Consider the following 19,303-nt stretch of genomic DNA (forward strand, 5'->3'; position numbering starts at 1 on the left):
GGCCATAGGAGGGCAACAACCCAGCAGCAGGACCGCTACCTCCGCCCTTGTGCAAGGAGGAACAGGAGGAGCACTGCCAGAGCCCTGCAAAATGACCTCCAGCAGGCCACAAATGTGCATGTGTCTGCTCAAACAGTCAGAAACAGACTCCATGAGGGTGGTATGAGGGCCCGACGTCCACAGGTGGGGGTTGTGCTTACAGCCCAACACCGTGCAGGCCGTTTGGCATTTGCCAGAGAACACCAAGATTGGCAAATTCGCCACTGGCACCCTGTGCTCTTTACAGATGAAAGCAGGTTCACACTGAGCACGTGACAGACGTGATAGAGTCTGGAGACGTCAAGGAGAACGTTCTGCTGCCTGCAACATCCTCCAGCATGACCGGTTTGGCAGTGGGTCAGTAATGGTGTGGGGTGGCATTTCTTTGGGGGGGCCGCACAGCCCTCCATGTGCTCGCTAGAGGTGGCCTGACTGCCATTAGGTACCGAGATGAGATCCTCAGGCCCCTTGTGAGACCATATGCTGGTGCGGTTGGCCCTGGGTTCCTCCTAATGCAAGACAATGCTAGACCTCATGTGGCTCTAGTGTGTGAGCAGTTCCTGCAAGACGAAGGCATTGATGCTATGGACTGGCCCGCCCGTTCCCCAGACCTGAATCCAATTGAGCACATCTGGGATGTCACGTCTCGCTCGTTGCACCACAGACTGTCCAGGAGTTGGCAGATGCTTTAGTCCAGGTCTGGGAGGAGATCTCTCAGGAGTCCATCCGCCACCTCATCAGGAGCATGCCCAGGCGTTGTAGGGAGGTCATACAGGCACGTGGAGGCCACACACACTACTGAGCCTCAGTTTGACTTGTTTTAAGGACATTACATCAAAGTTGGAGCAGCCTGTAGTTTGTTTTTCCACTTTAAGTTTGAGTGTGGGTCCAAAACCAGACCTCCATGGGTTAATAAATTTGATTTCCAATTATAATTTTTGTGTGATTTTGGTGTCAGCACATTCAACTATGTAAAGAACAAAGTATTTAATAATAATATTTCATTCATTCAGATCTAGGATGTGTTATTTTAGTCTTCCCTTTATTTTTTTGAGCAGTGTAGTTACTTAGAATGATCAATTCGTGTTTTTAAATCATCTGTGTCTGAAGCATGACAACTGTGGAAATTACCTTTAAAGTCAGAGAGTGCTAGAAGAATGACCACGATCAGGTTTCCTACTTGATGAATAACCACGATCAGGTGCCCTTTGCTAAAGAATCTCTAAATGTTTAACTTAGATGAGAAACTGGGTGATAAGGAGGTAGGAAGTAATTAGTTGATTTTGCTTTCTTTGAACTTAGTAACAGGGTTAACTGGACTCGGATTTATTATGGGTGGGGGCTTTTGGAGTGAACATGCAACAATGAGGGAATAGTTGCTACAAAATTTTCCATAACTGCATATGCAAATTAAAAATACAGACTGGTTTCAATTGTTGCTTTGTATTGTCTATACTCCATCTCTGTTTACAGAGGGTACATTATTGGGGTACTAAAAGGCCATGCATAGCAATATTTTTTTAAAATGCAAATACACCTCCCCCCCCCCTCTGAAAGCGCTTGAAGAATAGTTGCACACTGCACCCATTCTCATCAGTTCATCAAGTGGAGTTCCTCTCAGTACACTGCTCTTAAAAAGTTCCTCATTAACATTTGGTTACTATGAACAAGAAGTAATCAAATCTTGTTTTATTATTTTACTTTACCACAAAGTACTTATAGTACCTAGCACTTTGAAGATATCAAAATAAATAAAACGTTTTCACGGGAGATTGTATTTACTTTTACACGAAAGCACTGTTTATCTGCTATGCTTTTCTCCCAAGCAGGCTTTCTCCACACCGTGGGAGCAAGAATTCTGTCTCTTGTAGTGTGACTTTCCTTCAAGTAATACTTTTATTTATAATGCACTACACACGCTGAATAAAATAAATGCTTTGGTCTAGGTTCAGCGGCTTCATGGAAATATTTTATTTTTTTTTTGCTTCCTATATAGTGTACAAGAACAAATATGACTCAATGACAGGTACTCTTTAAATATATGTGCCCTGAAAGAACGGGAAAAGGCAAACGCTGAATAATTAGTCTTGCAAATAATTATACAAAAAAAAAATCTAATATTTAGGATAAAGAAAATGTTTGATTAACCAAATAGGAGTTTGTCATGACCTAGGAGTATGTTCTCATGAGCAGTTAGAAAACCATTAATGGTGCATTGCCCTGCACAGACGACCTTGAAATAGCAATCTACTGATCACTAGGAAGAACGCTTGCTTTATGTGAACACAGGACAACACGAGCACAAGCCTCTCTAAAATATATCATTCTGCACAGAGAATAGTATTCCTCCTATGTTGTGTGTAGGAATATGTAGGTAGGAAATGGCTTTATTGCTTATGTGGCAGAAATAAACTAAACTGCGTCCATACTGGATACAAGGGAGCTGCAGCTATAAGATCTACATTGTTACTGTTTCAGAGCAATATTTTCCAGCACTGAAAATGGCATATTAACATTTTTATTAAAATAATGTGAACACCGGTGTTTTCACACGCTTTTCACAATATTTTAGTATCACATGAAGTTACTAAATAGCAATTGGAGTAGTTCACAAAATTCTACTCCAAACCCTAATTATCACCTTTTTAGTAGGCAAATCAGATTTCCCATACTTTTAATGGGAAATGTAATCTGCCCAGGTTTACTAAAACTATATTGTAAAAAAATACCCGGGAAAGCCCTGTGATAATATCTCCACCTGGAGATGGCGTTATCCAGGGTTTACCCCAGTTCCTGCTCTGCAAAAAAAAAAAAAAACGTACCTGCTCCGGTGATGTCCTATGGAGCTTCTGGTCAGATGGTCTCCGGGCTCCTGCACTGTGATCCTGGTCAGCTGCTGCATAGAGGGGTTTGCGGTATCTGGCGGCGGCACTTGTGCAGATACATTCTCTTTGTATTTTCTCCGAAAAATACAGGGAGAAGTGCGTGGATGGGATTCGCAGGGACAGAGCTTTTTCTGCGGATATTAGTACATCCATGTGATATTTTCTAAATTCGCAATGCAGTTTCTGCATAATTTTATGTATCGATCCTATGTACTAACAGCACATTGCAGATTTCACAGAAATCTCCTGCAAAGTGCTAATTAGCACATCAGATCGCAGTCCCCATTATTATCAACGGGGACTACGATCTGACCCCTATGTACTAAACTACAAAAAAGCAAAGCTTTTCGGAGTTAAGCACCGGTAGTTTACACCATCTTCAGATGGTGTAAACTTCTGTTTGCCTATGGGCGCTCCAGGGGCAGTCCCCGGCCAGACCCGGAAGCTGACACTGTGCGCATGCGCAGTGTCAGCTTCCCCAGGGGAAGTCTTTCACTTCTGTGAAAGACTTGTCCTAAATGTCGGGGATAGAACTCGCGGGGACAGCGGTTACCACAACTGCTGTCCCTGCGAGTTCCCCATAGTACATAGCTGGGATATTTTCATTAAAAATGTAAATACTCCTGGTGAGTTGGACAGTTAATAATTATGGCAGTACCACGATTATTAATACATAGGCCACTTAGGGCCAGCGAAAAAAAGCCGTTCTCTGTGAAAAGTTTTTGCCGATGACGTCATTTCGCCTGTTGGAATCTTTCTGCCGTATTGAATTGCAAATATTTTTTGCTGGTGCGAAAAGTCTGTGCTTTGCAAGCAGCGGAAAAGATTCGCTTGTGAATGGAGGCGGAAAAAAGTGCAGAATTGAGGGTTTGGGGTGCAAAGTTGCGGCAAAACACCCCTGCAGCCATGGGAAAGTCCCCCAAAAGGAAAACTGCATTAAAAAAAAAAATTACTCAAATACTTTCGAACACTCCAAAAAAGTACTTTTGTTTGGGGGCGAAAAAATAAAACAAAGTTGGGGGACAAACTTAAAAAGTAGCGAAAGCTACTTCAGGGGGTCCCCCAAGTATGCCCATGCAGGTGCATGCTGAAGGTGCGTTTTTTTTAAAATACACTTTTGCGATATTTTAACCATGCTTGCACCCATTTTCATGTACCCCAAATTTGCTGGGACTACTTATTTTGGCCCCCCCAAAAATGCTAAACGCTATTCTTCACCACTTGTGCAAAGACGCTTTATAGCACCAAGTGAGAGCATTTAAGCACCCCAAATACCTCCAGCAGGGCTATTCGGGGGTATCCATAGTGATCCTCCATATCAGTGCATCTTTTGGGGGGTGTCATGGTGATTTCCCCAAATCTGACAGGAATTTTCAACGATTTCAGTTTTCGACGGGACGCATTCTCGCGCCATTTGCAATTGAATAGGGCGAATCGCGGTGACGAGCGCGATACTTTTCCAGAGGCAAAACTAGCAATGACGGCGAAAACTCTGGCATGCGAAAACTCCGGAACTTTTCGCTGGCAATTAAATATGGCCCTTAGTCGGAACATCACACTACAACCGCATTTTAAATACGGATTGTAGTAAATAGGGGCCATAGTCTTGTTTATAGATAAATTGATAACAAAATCACAGTGTGCCCGAAATACCACAGAAAGTAGTAGTGCATATAATTATGCTACACAACTAAGCCTAGGAAATAAAGGATTACGCTTATCGATCTCAAGTTGACATTAACTAGAAAAATAAATGAGAAACAATACAAATAAAATACAAAATAAATCTTCAACTTGTGTAAATCAGATTATTTAAAACAAATTTACAAAGCATCAAAATTTTGGAAAATTCCACTTGGATCATCAGTGTTTTAAAGAAGTTTGCTCAAGTCACAAGTCAGTTTCCACTATACATATTAGTAGCCTCAGTCTGCGAATAACACAATAATGCTGTTACCTATTGAAAACTTTTAGTCACGGACACTTGCAATAGTGACACCTGCAGGCCTTGTACTACCTTGCATTTATTAATATCAAAATAAATATAATCCTAAATATAGTAACAATTCTAATTACTTAAAACTAAAAGATAACTGCATTTAAAATGAACAAAATATGAAAAATATTGCATTTTCATATTAAAACACACAAGCCATTTTCCACCGCAGTGTTTTGTTGCAAGTGGAAGGAGCATTGAGATTGAGGTTTTAATAAAACTGAAGCGGAGACTCCACTTCATTCTGAAAAGTTTTCTGTAAAAACAAAAACGTATCTTGCAATTAATAGTGCCATATTTATACTGCACTGAAAAAGGCTGATCTTAACAGCAGGGAGAGCAGTGCCCCATTTATTAAGCTGCATACACACACAACGATTTTGTTACCAACGATTTTATGTCAGATTTTTTAAAGTGTAATGAACGATTTTTTTGAACTACACACGATTTTTGCATATTCCCTTAATGAAAATCGTACCATTGGTCAGTCTGACAACTATAAACGTGAACGATAATCGTTCGTTTTAACTCAGAAAGTGAACGATTTTTACGATTGAACAATAAACAATATCGTTAACAATAATCGTTGAAAAAATCATTGTGTGTGTATGCAGCTTCAATGGTAAGCAGCTTCTGCAGGAAAAAGAAACTTCTTTAATAATGCACTTGTCTTATGTAAGGTTATATCTAAAAAGGTATAGTGCTAAATGGGAAAAATAGTTGTACAATCATTGCAATTCATTTTCAGTTGCCTATTTATTTTTTTTCACAGGCCTTTTATTTTGAATAAATCTCCCAAATATCTGCTTTCAGCAAAGGAACATTGCAAACAGCAATCAGATTTCCGTGACAAAGTTGACTATCCCCATACCCTGCCTGCTATGCTGAATGCTGCTGTGCAGTAAACTACGCATTGCAGTTGGTACTTTAACCCAGTGTTTTGCTTTGGTTAAACAAAAGCAGAAGTTAATTTCGTTTTAAAATAATTTGCATTTAAAGAGGTTGGCAGATGCACAGAAAAGGATGTCATCTTCACAGCCCTCACTGTCCAACTGACACTTTTACAGAGGGAGGGAGTTACCGATTGCTGATGTCTACTACTGAATATAGCAAACCAAGCAGCTATAGGACACATTGCATATTATTGAACAGCTCTCTTTTCCACTGTGCCTTCATTAAAACTGCATGAGAAGCAAACCCCTTTCTCTGCAGCACCAAATACTGCATATAAATGGAAAGCTAAGGCACAGTGCCAGAGACACATTATAGCAAACCATGTCCTTACACTATTGGGGGTATTCAATCAAGCTGCGAAAAGTCGAAATCGGCGATAAATTATCGCCGATGGACGTCATTTCCGCCTGTTCAAAACGTCTTTGAAAAAAAACAAAACAGGGATAAGTTTTCACCAGCCTTTAGCTGGTGAAAAAAAAAAAAAGTGCAGAATTGGGGTTTAGCGGTGCAGGCTTTAAAAAGATAGCCTGCACCCTTAAAAATTACCCCAAAAAACATTCTGTGTTTAAAAAAAAAAATAAAAAAAAAAAAATTACATTTTTTTTTTTATTTTTTGGGGTAAAAAAAAAAAAAAAGTGGGAACACATCCTAAAGTAAAAAAGTATACGGCAGGTGTTTTCTTCATTGCAGGGACTAGCGGCAGGTGCATTTTTGCAGAATTTTTTTAAATCATTTTAGGGACTTAAAAATATGTTTACTTCCATTTTCATGTACCCCAAATTTGATAGGTTTTTTTTTTGTTAAAATAACTATTCCTAAAGGTGCATACCCACAACGATTTTTTGAACGTTTTGAAACGATAATCGTTTGAAAAATCGTTCACTTTCTGAGTCAAACGATGAACGATTATTGTTCATGCGCATTCACGTTTGTAGTTCAGTCAGACTTGTCAACTCAACGATTTTCATTAAGTTAATATGCAAAAATAGTTTGTAGTTCATAAAAATCGTTCATTACATTTAAATGAACATAGTAAATGAACAACTTTAGTAAACGATTTTAGTTCATTTTTTCAAGGTAGAAAATCGTTTACTAAAATCATTCATTAACTCAATCGTTGTGTGTGTACGCAGCTTTAGTGCTATTCTTCACCCCTTCTTCATAGCCGCAACTATACACCTGCCGTGGCTATTACAAACCCAGACTTCCATCAGCAGGCAAAAATGGAGGTACCCATAGTGATCCCCCATGTCTGGACATCTTTAGGGGGGTCCCAGGCACATTTCCCAAAAATTCCCATTTTTTTCGTAGATGGTGGGAAAAGTGCATGTAAAAAAAAAAAAAAAAGAATTTTTTCGCTTGCCTTTAGCAGATGAAAAAAAAAGTGCAGAATTGGGGTTTAGGGGTGCTGACTTAAAAAATTAGCCTGCACCCTTGGGAATACCCCCTTAAAATGAAGAGTGCAAAAAAAAATGGGGACACCCCAAAAAAAATGAAAATTTTGGGGTGAAAAAATAAATAAATAGGGGAACAGTGTTTAAAAATAGCCAACTAGAAAACAGGAAAACAGGCTAAGGAGGCGAAAAGTCCAACAGGCAAAAGGTCTGGACTTTTCGCCTCAAATTGAATACGGGCATATATGTATTTTGTTTACTCAAATATATGAGAAGGACAGATTTTTTACAGAGAAAGGAAAGAGCAGGAATTGCTAGCAAGGACCAGAGGCCCACAATGCCCCTTAAAGGGACAATAGATCAGCGTATTTCAACTAGTGTGCCGCGAGCGGTTAAGTGTGCCGCGGGGTCAGATCCACCGGTCAGATCTGCCATACTGCGGACCGGTCAGCGCTGAGCTCTTCTGGGGGCGCGGCACCCTGCCCTTCTTCTGGAGGGAAAAAAGCGCCCTGCCCTCACAGCCTGTGGGTGCCATCTTCACCCGCGGGTAGCAGTGTCCCCGGCATCTATTCTCCCTGTCGGCAGCGCTTGGGGGCTGCCCGGCGTGTCCGTAAGTGCTGTGCACGCCACCAAAAGTGACAAAAAGGGTGACGCGTCTTATAGACACGCCCTCTATTCAATGGCCATGCCCCTTTCAGGTGCGCACGCGGCAGTGCCTTCTCTAGCTCCGGCGCCCTGCCTGCCGCCGGAGCTAGAGTGAACACTACGGCGTGACATCACAGGTCATGCACGCCGCGTTTCCAGTCAGCCCTGTGGCCCCTAGGAGTGGCCCTGCATGGAGGCCACCAGCAGCGCCAGTCAGCCAGCCTGCCCCGCGCCCACCAGGCAGCCTGGCTGCACGCTGCACCCTGCTGACAGCTCGGCCAATGGGGAACAGGTAGGGGCAGAAAAATTTAAATTGATATTTTATGTGGGAGCCAGTGTACTTTGTTTTTTGGGGGCCAGCAATGTCTTTTTTTTCTTTCTGTGGAGGGGGCCAATGTAGGTGTGTTTTATTCCTGTGGAGGGGGCCAATGTAGGTGTGTTTTATTCCTGTGGAGGGGGCCAATGTAGGTGTGTTTTATTCCTGTGGAGGGGGCCAATGTAGGTGTGTTTTATTCCTGTGGAGGGGGCCAATGTAGGTGTGTTTTATTCCTGTGGAGGGGGCCAATGTAGGTGTGTTTTATTCCTGTGGAGGGGGCCAATGTAGGTGTGTTTTATTCCTGTGGAGGGGGCCAATGTAGGTGTGTTTTATTCCTGTGGAGGGGGCCAATGTAGGTGTGTTTTATTCCTGTGGAGGGGGCCAATGTAGGTGTGTTTTATTCCTGTGGAGGGGGCCAATGTAGGTGTGTTTTATTCCTGTGGAGGGGGCCAATGTAGGTGTGTTTTATTCCTGTGGAGGGGGCCAATGTAGGTGTGTTTTATTCCTGTGGAGGGGGCCAATGTAGGTGTGTTTTATTCCTGTGGAGGGGCCAATGTAGGTGTGTTTTATTCCTGTGGAGGGGGCCAATGTAGGTGTGTTTTATTCCTGTGGGGGGGGGGCAATGTATGTTTGTTTTAATCCTGTGGGGTGGCAATGTATGTGTGTTTTATTCCTGTGTGGGGGGGGGCAATGTATGTGTGTTTTATTCCTGTGGGGGGGGGGGCAATGTATGTGTGTTTTATTCCTGTGGGGGGGGGGGCAATGTATGTGTGTTTTATTCCTGTGGGGGGGGGGGGGCAATGTATGTGTGTTTTATTCCTGTGGGGGGGGGGGGGCAATGTATGTGTGTTTTATTCCTGTGGGGGGGGGCAATGTATGTGTGTTTTATTCCTGTGGGGGGGCAATGTATGTGTGTCTTATTCCTGTGGGGGGGGGGGGGGGAATGTATGTGTGTTTTATTCCTGTGGAGGGGGCCAATGTATGTGTGTTTTATTCCTGTGGAGGGGGCCAATGTATGTGTGTTTTATTCCTGTGGAGGGGGCCAATGTATGTGTGTTTTATTCCTGTGGAGGGGGCCAATGTATGTGTGTTTTATTCCTGTGGAGGGGGCCAATGTATGTGTGTTTTATTCCTGTGGAGGGGGCCAATGTATGTGTGTTTTATTCCTGTGGAGGGGGCCAATGTATGTGTGTTTTATTCCTGTGGAGGGGGCCAATGTATGTGTGTTTTATTCCTGTGGAGGGGGCCAATGTATGTGTGTTTTATTCCTGTGGAGGGGGCCAATGTATGTGTTTTATTCCTGTGGAGGGGCCAATGTATGTGTGTTTTATTCCTGTGGAGGGGCCAATGTATGTGTGTTTTATTCCTGTGGGGGGGCCAATGTATGTGCATTTTATTCCTGTGGGGGGGCCAATGTATGTGCGTTTTATTCCTGTGGAGGGGCCAATGTATGTGCGTTTTTTTCCTGTGGAGACCAATGGGTGTGTTTTTTTTTTTATGTGGAAGCCAATATGTATTTTTTTTCATAGGTCGTGCACGCTGCATCACCAGATGGTGTGCTTTGGCAATTTTAAGATCTTGCGCAGTGTGCCTAGAGTTAAAAAAAAAAAGGTTAAAAAAAATCACTGCAATTGACTATAATACCACTTTCATGATCACAGTTGATTCACTTGCTTCATCATGACTGGACCAAATTCAGTTATACAAGCATAGATTTATTACTTATATTAAATGCTTAGATAACACTAAATAATAATGCCCATCGTCATTTTTGGATTATTATTCAGGACAAAGAGTTTTTCCATTCAGTAGTATACAGTAATAATATATTACATAGACTTTAAAGGAAAAAGAAAAATGTATTATGTAGTTGTCCGACAACCTGATCACATTTTATACTTTTATAGGTATCCAATCAGTCCAAATCATATGTTAACCATGACCAGCTGTCAGTGTGGCCAAAACAAGCTGCAATTTGCAAGAGAGTTCAAAAACAGTTTAACTGGCAGTCAGAATCTGAGTTTATGGACACATTTCTAGTCCATAATCCAATTGTATCTTCATAAACCTATCCTTTTCACACCATGTGGAGCGACTTAGCTGCTCTGCTATGGGTAGCGATTTCCAGATTTTCATACTTTTTCCTAAATTTAGCACCTTAATTTCATCATATCTGCACACAAATTTGTTTGTGTCCTAGACACTAAAGCTGCATACACACACACAACGATTTAGTTAATGAACGATTTTAGCAAACGATTTTTTTCCCTTGAAAAAATTAACTAAAATCGTTTACTAAAGTTGTTCATTTACTAAATGTAATAGACGATTTTTATGAACTACAAACGATTTGTGCATATTAACTTACTGAAAATCGTTGAGTTGACAAGTCTGACTGAACTACAAACGTGAATGCGCATGAACAATAATCATTCATCATTTGACTCAGAAAGTGAACGATTTTTTTAAACGATATCGTTTAACGATAATCGTTCAAAAAATCGTTGTGTGTGTATGCACCTTTAGGATTTATATTTCTGTCAAAGAAATTTGTATAAACTCACAGAATAAGCACATCAATGCGTGGCACAGTACATAGCTGGGCTCATTCATATCAATCTTCCATCTTTATCTATTTTCCCAAGGTTAGCATCTGAGTCACAATTATTTCCTGCATGCAATGGCAGTGCCAGTATGAAGTGTAACTGTGCATTGCATTTTTGTTACTCTTAAGTAATATGAATAAGATACACCATGTCTTTAACACCTGGCCGCAAGCAGAGGTCAGCAAACCACCAACAGCCTCTCTAGTTGTTCCAGCTGGGTACAGGGCCACCTGTTATCCCTACCAGACTGCCGGATGCTCCCTTGCTGGTGATCGCTGTGTAAGCAATGGTGTAGAAGGTGGAAACCCCTTCATTTGTTCAAGCAGAGTCCCTATGATTGTGCCCAACCATCCATCGGCAGTAACTCTGGTGAGACACTCAGCTTCCCGGGTCCAGCATTACCATCTGCCAGGAGGAATGCAACTGCAGTAGGGTCCCCATGGCTACTGCAGAGTCACGGGTGAAACCATCTTCCAACACCATCTAAAGAGAAATCCTGACCTGCAGTTGGAACCTTAATTTTTAACAGCACATGGTACATGTCCATCAAATCAGGAAAGTGAAATTAGTAACAGGACTTTGTATATACATTTCTATATATTTGCATTTTCAAACTCACTATTTTTACACCACCCAAATTTTTATCTGATGCATAAGAGCAATAAACATTTTATGCAACCTAGTGACCATCAGGATTGAAAATAAAAAAAAATTATATATTTATTATTTATTTATTTTTTATTTTTTTTAAACCAGGTTTTTTTTTTGCATTGTTTTAATGAAAATATAGTGAGCAGGATGTAATTTTAATACTGTGAAACAATGCTATGTATTCGAAACGTTGATAAACCATGTTTTAATGCTCTCTAACATTATAAATTCCTAAAAATGTTGGACTGTTATCTCAACAAAAGAGAGCCAGACTAAGGGGTATATTTACTAGGCCTTGGATGGAGATAAAGTACCAGCCAATCAGCTCCTAAAAGCCTTTTCACAGGCTGTATTTGAAAAATTACAGTTACGAGCAGATTGGCTGGTACTTTATCTCCATCCAAGGCTTAGTAAATAGATCCCTTAGTCTTTCTTCCTTCCACTCATCTCAGTAGGACTGAAGGTTTTGAAAATAAATAAACATGAAAAAGATTAAACCATGAGGCGTTTCTCTGTGTATTGCCTCTATGCATTGGAGTAGTTTACCCTTTATGATTAAGAATGTTATTTGTCGTTTTCTCCTGTCCTATAGGATTGTTAGAGAAGCAGTTTGTGGAATCTTAGCTGATGCAAGGCACACAAGCCACACCATCTGCTCCCAAAGCCGCATCTTTCCTACTGTATAAACTCCTTCTCACCTCAGGATTCCAGTTGACACTCCTGCAAGCTGCTACTACTCCAAGCTACTACTTATACGGCTCCCAGGCCTGAGGTTCCCCTTCCCTCCACCCACGGGACAGGCAGGAGGTACATTCAGGGCTCTATCAAACGCCCCCAGTCTTGGGCAAACGCTGCTTTACAACAAGATGACAATTCAGTGCGATGTTGAATAGCCGTGGGAGGGAGCTCCCGAAGCTATTCAATACACCGCACTGTTTGGGCAGGCTAAGGAGTTCTTCTCGCACCCCCCTGGGGATGCGAGGAGAAATCCGACAAGAGTGTCGGGCGCGCAGCTGTTCTCACACCTTAACACCCTTGTTAAGTTACGAGAACCAACATTCTCCGACATAACAGCGTAGTGAATTGAATAGCTCCAGGAGCTCCCTCCCGGCGCTATTCAATTCGCGTTGAATTTAATACCCCCCATTAGTAGCTGTAATATGTTATAGCTGGGCTGTTTAGCAACCTAGTGGGGGCAATAGATAAACTGATCGATTAGCACAATAATCACCCAAGTCTCAGAAGGTTTCCAGGGCATTTAATTTTTCTATTTTGCTATAAGCTAGCATAAGACTGAACTCCACTGAATAATAGGGGCGACTCAATTCAGCAGGAGTTGAATAGCGCTGGGAGGGAGCTCCCAAAGCTATTCAATTCACTGCGATGTGATGGGAAGCAGTTATGACGGAGAATGCCGGTTCTCACGACATAACCTGGGTGTTTAGTCACGAGAACCAGCAGTCTCTGACTAAAGTGCCAGCCGTGAGGCTGTTAGAGCCGCTCATAAAGCTGTATTCAATTTGAGCGGACCAGCGATACTTTCCGCCTCCCAGACTTTTCGCCTACATCGCATGTTTTGTAGGCGGAAAAGTATCGCGCGCTTGCTCGCTTTACCCCGTATTCAATTTGAAAGTACGTGAAAACGGGACCCGGCAAAACTTGAACAAGTGGAAAATACTGTCATATTTGGGGAAATCAGCCTGACACCCCCCAAAAGATGCACTGGCATGGGGGATCACTATGGTACCCCCGGATTTTGCTAGCTGAAGGTATTTGGTGTTTTTAAACAGGCTTAATAGCTGCTAAATAGTGTTTTTCTATACGTGGTGAAGAATAGTATTCAGGAATATTTTTTCCAGAAAATAAGTTATCCCAGCAAATATGGCGTACTTGAAAATGGGGGATAGCATATTTAAAAGTTGCTAAAGTTAAGTTGAAAAAAATCGTGAAAAATCCACCTGCCGCAAGCACCGGCAATGAAAAAAAAACAAAACAAAAAAAAACACTTGGGGCATACTTGGGAACCCCCCCAGAGTCAAGTTCGCTAGTTTTTATCTTTGTCCCCCATCATTTTTTTTTCGCCCCCAAATTCAGTTATTTTTTGGGGTGTCCTTAAGTGGTTTTTTAATTTTTTTAACACAGTTTACCTTTGGGGGACTGTCTGAAGGCTGCATGGGGGTTCGCGCAATGTTGCAGCCCAAAACCCCAATTCTGCACTTTTTTCCCGCCTATTCATAGGCAAAACTTTATCGCCTATCACATTGCATTGACTTTCCGCCTAGGCAGAAAGCCTTTCAAGTGGAATACGGAGTAAAACCCAAACAGGCGAATATTACGTCATCGCCGAAAAGTTTTCGCCAAAAACACTCGAAAACAGCTTTTCGCTTCAAATTGAATACAGCCCTAAGCCAGAAAACGGCCTCATTGCCAGCACTCAGAAGGGTGCGAGAAGAAATCATTAGTAGAACTAAACAGCGCGCTGAATTGAATAGCTCCTGGCGCTCCCTCCCAATGCTACTCAATTCCCGCTGAAATGAATCACCCCCACAGTTTGTCACAATATAAATCAATTCCAGTAGTAAAGAGATTGCTGGATAGTGTTATTTATTTCTGACAAATTGGCCATTAATCTGGATGGTGTTATAGGTGTATCTTAATATTTAGCCAAACAATGTGATAGAACAAATTTATGAGTCAAGAGCCAAACATGAATGTTAATTGGTTACTTTGTATAAAAACCTAAAGTGGTCAATACATCGAGAATAATCTACATTTTAGAACAATTATTTGCCATATAAAATATGCTTATCTTTAACTAAAAAATGAATAGGAACTTAAAGTCAAAAAAATAAATTATAGGGTGGAAAACACCATACAACTCCAATTAACTTGAGGGGAAAAAAAAGCGACAGTAATAGCATATGAAATGCCAGTAAAGGTGCACTTACAACCACTAGTTAACTGTGTTTTTGCCCATCAAAAATAAATTATATGAAGGAAATTGATGTAAAGAACATTTTTCTCTGTTTGAATATCATTCAATGCTTTAACTTATTAGAACAGTAAAATAACTTAAATTTTCTTAAATTGAAGACAAATTATTGTACTGGGAAATATAAAAATTGTTAAGCGTCAGAGTCATCTTTTCTAGTACACAGCTTATATATGCAGTGTGTATATATATATATATATATATATATATATATATATATAGTGAAGGGAATAGTATACAAACGTGTTAATCTGCTATGCTACAGTAGTAAGCTATTGATATATCTTATATTACCTTCATAAAGATATATATATATATATTTATATTTATTAGGGATATGCAGGCTCGGTTCTACTCGGTTCCGTTCTGTTTTTTTTCCCGAATCCCTGAGAGATATATATATATATATATATAAATAAAAAATTTCTCTAATGGTTCATGTTCACAACTCCAGTTAACAGTTTTAGGGGCATATGTATCAAAGCTTGATGTGAGATAAAATTGTGAGATATTTATCATCAATCAGCTTCTAACTTACATTTTGCAGGCTGTGTTTAAGAAATGATAGCTTTGAGCTGATTGGTTGGTGATATATATTTCACAATTTTAACTCAGATCAAGCTTTGATACATATGCCCCTATGTTACAGAACTCATATCATGAGATAGTGCTCAACAACAAAATGATACAAGCACATCTAATATGTGTTACAATGAATCACTCTACACAGTAATAACATAAAAAAAAAACATTTGTATGTGGGACCTATATACTTTTGCAATTAAACTGATCTTAAATATAAAGGTAAATAAATGACATATGCATGATAGAGATCAGGAACCCATATTTATTATTTGCTTATGTGATCGGTACAGATGGAAGACGGTTATAAAATATACGCCGCATAGTAGCACAATTGAAATGTATAAAATAACACTATGTATGAGATAATATGGAAAGAGATACACATGATAAATATTATAGATAGCTATGAGGCAGAGCAGTAGATAGATTACACACACGCAGCGGTGACACAATGCTGACACTACTCACCGGCGGTGGTGATGATGATGACTGCGGCGCTGGTCGCAGGCGGTCTCCCTATCTCGGCGGTCTCCTCTCCAGCCTCTTCCTTCCGGGTGTGACCTCGCGTTGTTGCCACCGACGCCCCCTCCAACCAACCAGCGGTGCTTGCGGGAGGAGAACAAGGGCGGAGAGTGCAGGAAGGCAGTGGCGGCGGTAGCAGATTTGGGGGACTTGTGTAAAGTCGCAATAAAGTTTTGTTAAAAGAAAAAAAGAGCGGCTGTAGGAAGTGCGCAGGGCAGTCTCCAGCCAGCAGCAATCTGTGCGTCACGCCCACTCCTCCCCTCTTGTGATGACGCCTGCTGCTGCGCGGCAGCTCTCAGTGCGGAGGTTGCTGCTGTTGGTCACTAAGGCAACGTCAGGCTTTGGGTACTGGTGCTGCCTGTAATTATTGCCTTCTCAGTGTGTGCATGAACACGAATACATTGAATGGTCATTGCTGACCTGCCGCCCGCTGCAGTAGAGCGGAACGTGTTCTATTTGATTTTCTGTCCGTAATGCAGCTACTATTGTTCTGTGTGAGTTCTAGAACAACCATCAATTGCGGGCGCTAGAGCGCCATTGACATGGCTTCACCAAAATGGCGTTGCTGATAAAATGATGGATGTAAATACAAACATCACTCTAGTGTTCAGAAATTGTGTAAGCCGGAAAGCGTGGCTATATGGCGACGTCACGGCATTCCTAGCGCTATTGCTTTACCTACTTTACGTCATATCTGCAATGTGTGATTGGGTTTCAGGCTGTAGCTTTCCCGCGCCCTCTGATTTCGAATGTCACGGTTTATGAGTCACCGACTGATCTGCTGCTGTGTCCGGGCGTGGCAGCGCCATACGTGTATAGTGTGCACCTTCTGCTGCCTCACCCCAACACTGCTCTATTGACTGTTCTAATGGCTTTCTGTCTGCCTGCTCTGCTCCCACACTTCACATTAATTTCCATTTATAAATTAACCGCCGTTAAAGTTATTAGAGCAGTTAAAGTTTCTTCTCTTGCAACTGTAAAATAATCGTGCAGATTATTATTTTACTATAAAATCTCAGGTTGGCAGGTGTGATTATATTATAATTATATGGTTGTCACATCTCCTGTTTAACTTTAAAACTAAGCGAATATAGAATGCAAGTTATAACCTAGAGGGGAATTCAAATCCAAACATTCTGTATCTGCCTCCCCTCTCCTACAAGCCTTACACTGGCTCCCCTTCCCTTTCAGAGTCCAATTTAAGGTTCTCACGCTCACAAAGCCCTCACCCAATCTTCTCCCATATACATCTCAGATCTCATCTCCCTTCACGCTCCTCTCCGCCCTCTTCGCTCAACTAATGCACGCCGCCTTTCATGCCAGCTGATTACTTCCTCCCACTCCCGCCTCCAAGATTTTGCCCGCACTGCTCCCCACCTCTGGAACTCTCTCCCACTCCGCATCAGACTCTCCACCTGTTTGCAATCTTTCAAACGGGCTTTCAAGACCCACTACTTCATCAAAGCCTTCCAGCTATCATTCTAACTCCTTGCTACATGCTCATTCATCCCCATCTACCCCATCTGTGTCAACCCAGTTTGTCTTCCCCCACCTTTTTAGATTGTAAGCTCTCACGAGCTCTCTACCCTCTTGTGCTTCTCCTTACTATAGTGTCATTTACTTCTTACTCACCACTAGGGCACCTAACACTTGGATGCTTATGCTCTGTTGCTTATCTGGGTGATATGGTCACTAATGTAGCAATATATATTATCCATGTCCTGTATTGTATTGTTCTGTAAGTCACTTGTATACAATTTGTTTTTGTACTTTGTAAGGCGCTGCGGAACACTTGTGGCGCCATATAAATAAATGCTAATAATAATAATTAGAGGCAAAGTTTTCACCTGTCCAATTTTTCGCTTCATTCGCCTGTTTCAGAGGCGAATTCATTCCATGCGCGTCCCTGCTTTTCACCTAATTCAATTGGAAAATAGGCGAATGTGGAACAGGTGAAAAGTACTCAAAGAATTGGGGAAATCAGTCTGTACCCCAGAAAAATATACATTAACATAGGGAATCAATATAGATGTATACTAATAGCCCTAATAAAACTATTTTGGATACTTAAGTTGTGTAAATTGCTATTAGCGTCTTTGTAAAAGTGGTGAAGAATCGCATAAAGCTGTATTTTTTGGTGAAAATAAGTAGTCAGTCAAATTCGGGGTACTTGAAAATGGGTGCTTGCATATTTTTATGTCACCTGCAATCCCCAAAACACCTGACCCATACTTGGGGACCCCCAAGAACTCTATTTCGCTAATTTTTATGTTTATCCTCCCACTTTTTAAATTTTCACCCCAAAAATGACATGTCTTTTTTTGGGGTGTTAGTTTGTTTTTTTTCAGATTTGTCCTTTGGGGGCCTCTCCCAAGGGTCTTTTCCCCACGTTTGCACCCCAAAATAAAGATTTTGCATTTCTTTTCACCTGCTATTGATTGGAGAATCTTTTTTGGAGAATTGTTTCCACTTATACCCCTTTTACATCAGAGCAAAAACCTGGGTTTTTGCTGGGTCTACCCGGGTCGCAGCTCAGTGTAAAAGGGTCCCTGAAAAATAAGCCAGGTCAAGTGACCCAGCAATCCAACCCAGATAGCTACCAGGGTTGGACCCAGGATGGACCCGGGTAATGGTGCAGTGTAAACGGTGCAACCCAGGTTATCTGACCTGGGTCATGCCTAAAATGAGCTGATTGGTGGTTGTGGGGCATTCACCTCCCACTTTTTATGACCTCACAGGTTTAGCAGGGCAGACCTGAGTTCAGTGTGAACAGGGCTGACCTGGGAGTTACCCAGATCGAAAGTGCAGTGTAAATGGGCCTGACCTGGGTCTGACCAGGGTTGGAACCATGTCCAAAATCCCAGGTCGGACCTGGGCTTTTGGTGGAAAAGAGGTATTAGTTGAAATTGTCCTGGAATTGAATTTAGGTGACATTTTCGCAAAAAAATAGGCGAAAATGGCTTTTTGTCTCAAATTGAATATGGCTCCTTGTTTATTGTGGTGTTGCCCCAATAAACTATTTTTTATTGGTTAGCTCAGCTTTATTGGTGCTATTTAACAATATAGCACAAAAGAGAAAATAAACTTTTTGTAGGTGCACTCTTCAATAACCAATATAAAACTTAAGCCGCGTATACATTAGACAATTTTAATGAACGATTACGAATCGTAATCGTTCAATAATCGTGCACTATAATGTCGGAAACAACCAGCGATGCACGCTCCCGCTGGTTGTTTCCGACATCAATCATCGCCTGAACATGACGGTCAATCTGCCGATAACAACAGATTGGCCATGTTCAGGGATGAGGGAGGGTGCCTACACAGAACGACATATCGTTCAGTGTAGGCACTACAGGGGATCAGGAACAATTACGATGTCACAATCGTACTGTCTTTCCATAGTTGGGTAGTGGATGCGCACCTTTATTAGTATCCATGTAAAATAATTTGGAGCACAACTACAAGACTAAAGCATACCCTCCAACATGACCTCTTCCACCCTGTACAAAATGCTCTGCTCCAGGACTTCCCACCTAATGAATTATTGCAGACACCTTTGTTGAACTAGGTAATAGATGAGACAGGTGTTTCAGCACAGGTGGCTGCAATCATCAATTAAGAAGGAAGTCCAGGAGCAGAGCAATTTGTACTGGATGGAAGGGGTCATGTTGGAGGGTTAGCTAAAGGGGCCATACATTACCGACGGATCGCCGCA

The 19,303-nt window shown here is 41.6% G+C and overlaps 1 protein-coding gene across 2 annotated transcripts in view; it reads right to left on the reverse strand.

Moving 5' to 3' along the window:
- KBTBD2 (kelch repeat and BTB domain containing 2) overlaps positions 1-15,926 on the reverse strand; it is a 70,581-nt gene extending 54,655 nt beyond the window's left edge. Inside the window, exon 1 of one of the 2 annotated variants that reach the window (XM_088464413.1) lies at positions 15,532-15,926. The gene's annotated coding sequence lies outside the window, so the exon portion shown is untranslated. The remainder of the gene's footprint in view (positions 1-15,531) is intronic. The other variant, XM_088464414.1, reaches the window with a different exon arrangement.
- Between the last annotated feature and the right edge of the window lie 3,377 nt (positions 15,927-19,303).

This window comes from Taudactylus pleione, unplaced genomic scaffold (genome assembly GCF_031769625.1).
Source record: "Taudactylus pleione unplaced genomic scaffold, aTauple2 ptg000054l, whole genome shotgun sequence".
Taxonomy (NCBI): domain Eukaryota; kingdom Metazoa; phylum Chordata; class Amphibia; order Anura; family Myobatrachidae; genus Taudactylus; species Taudactylus pleione.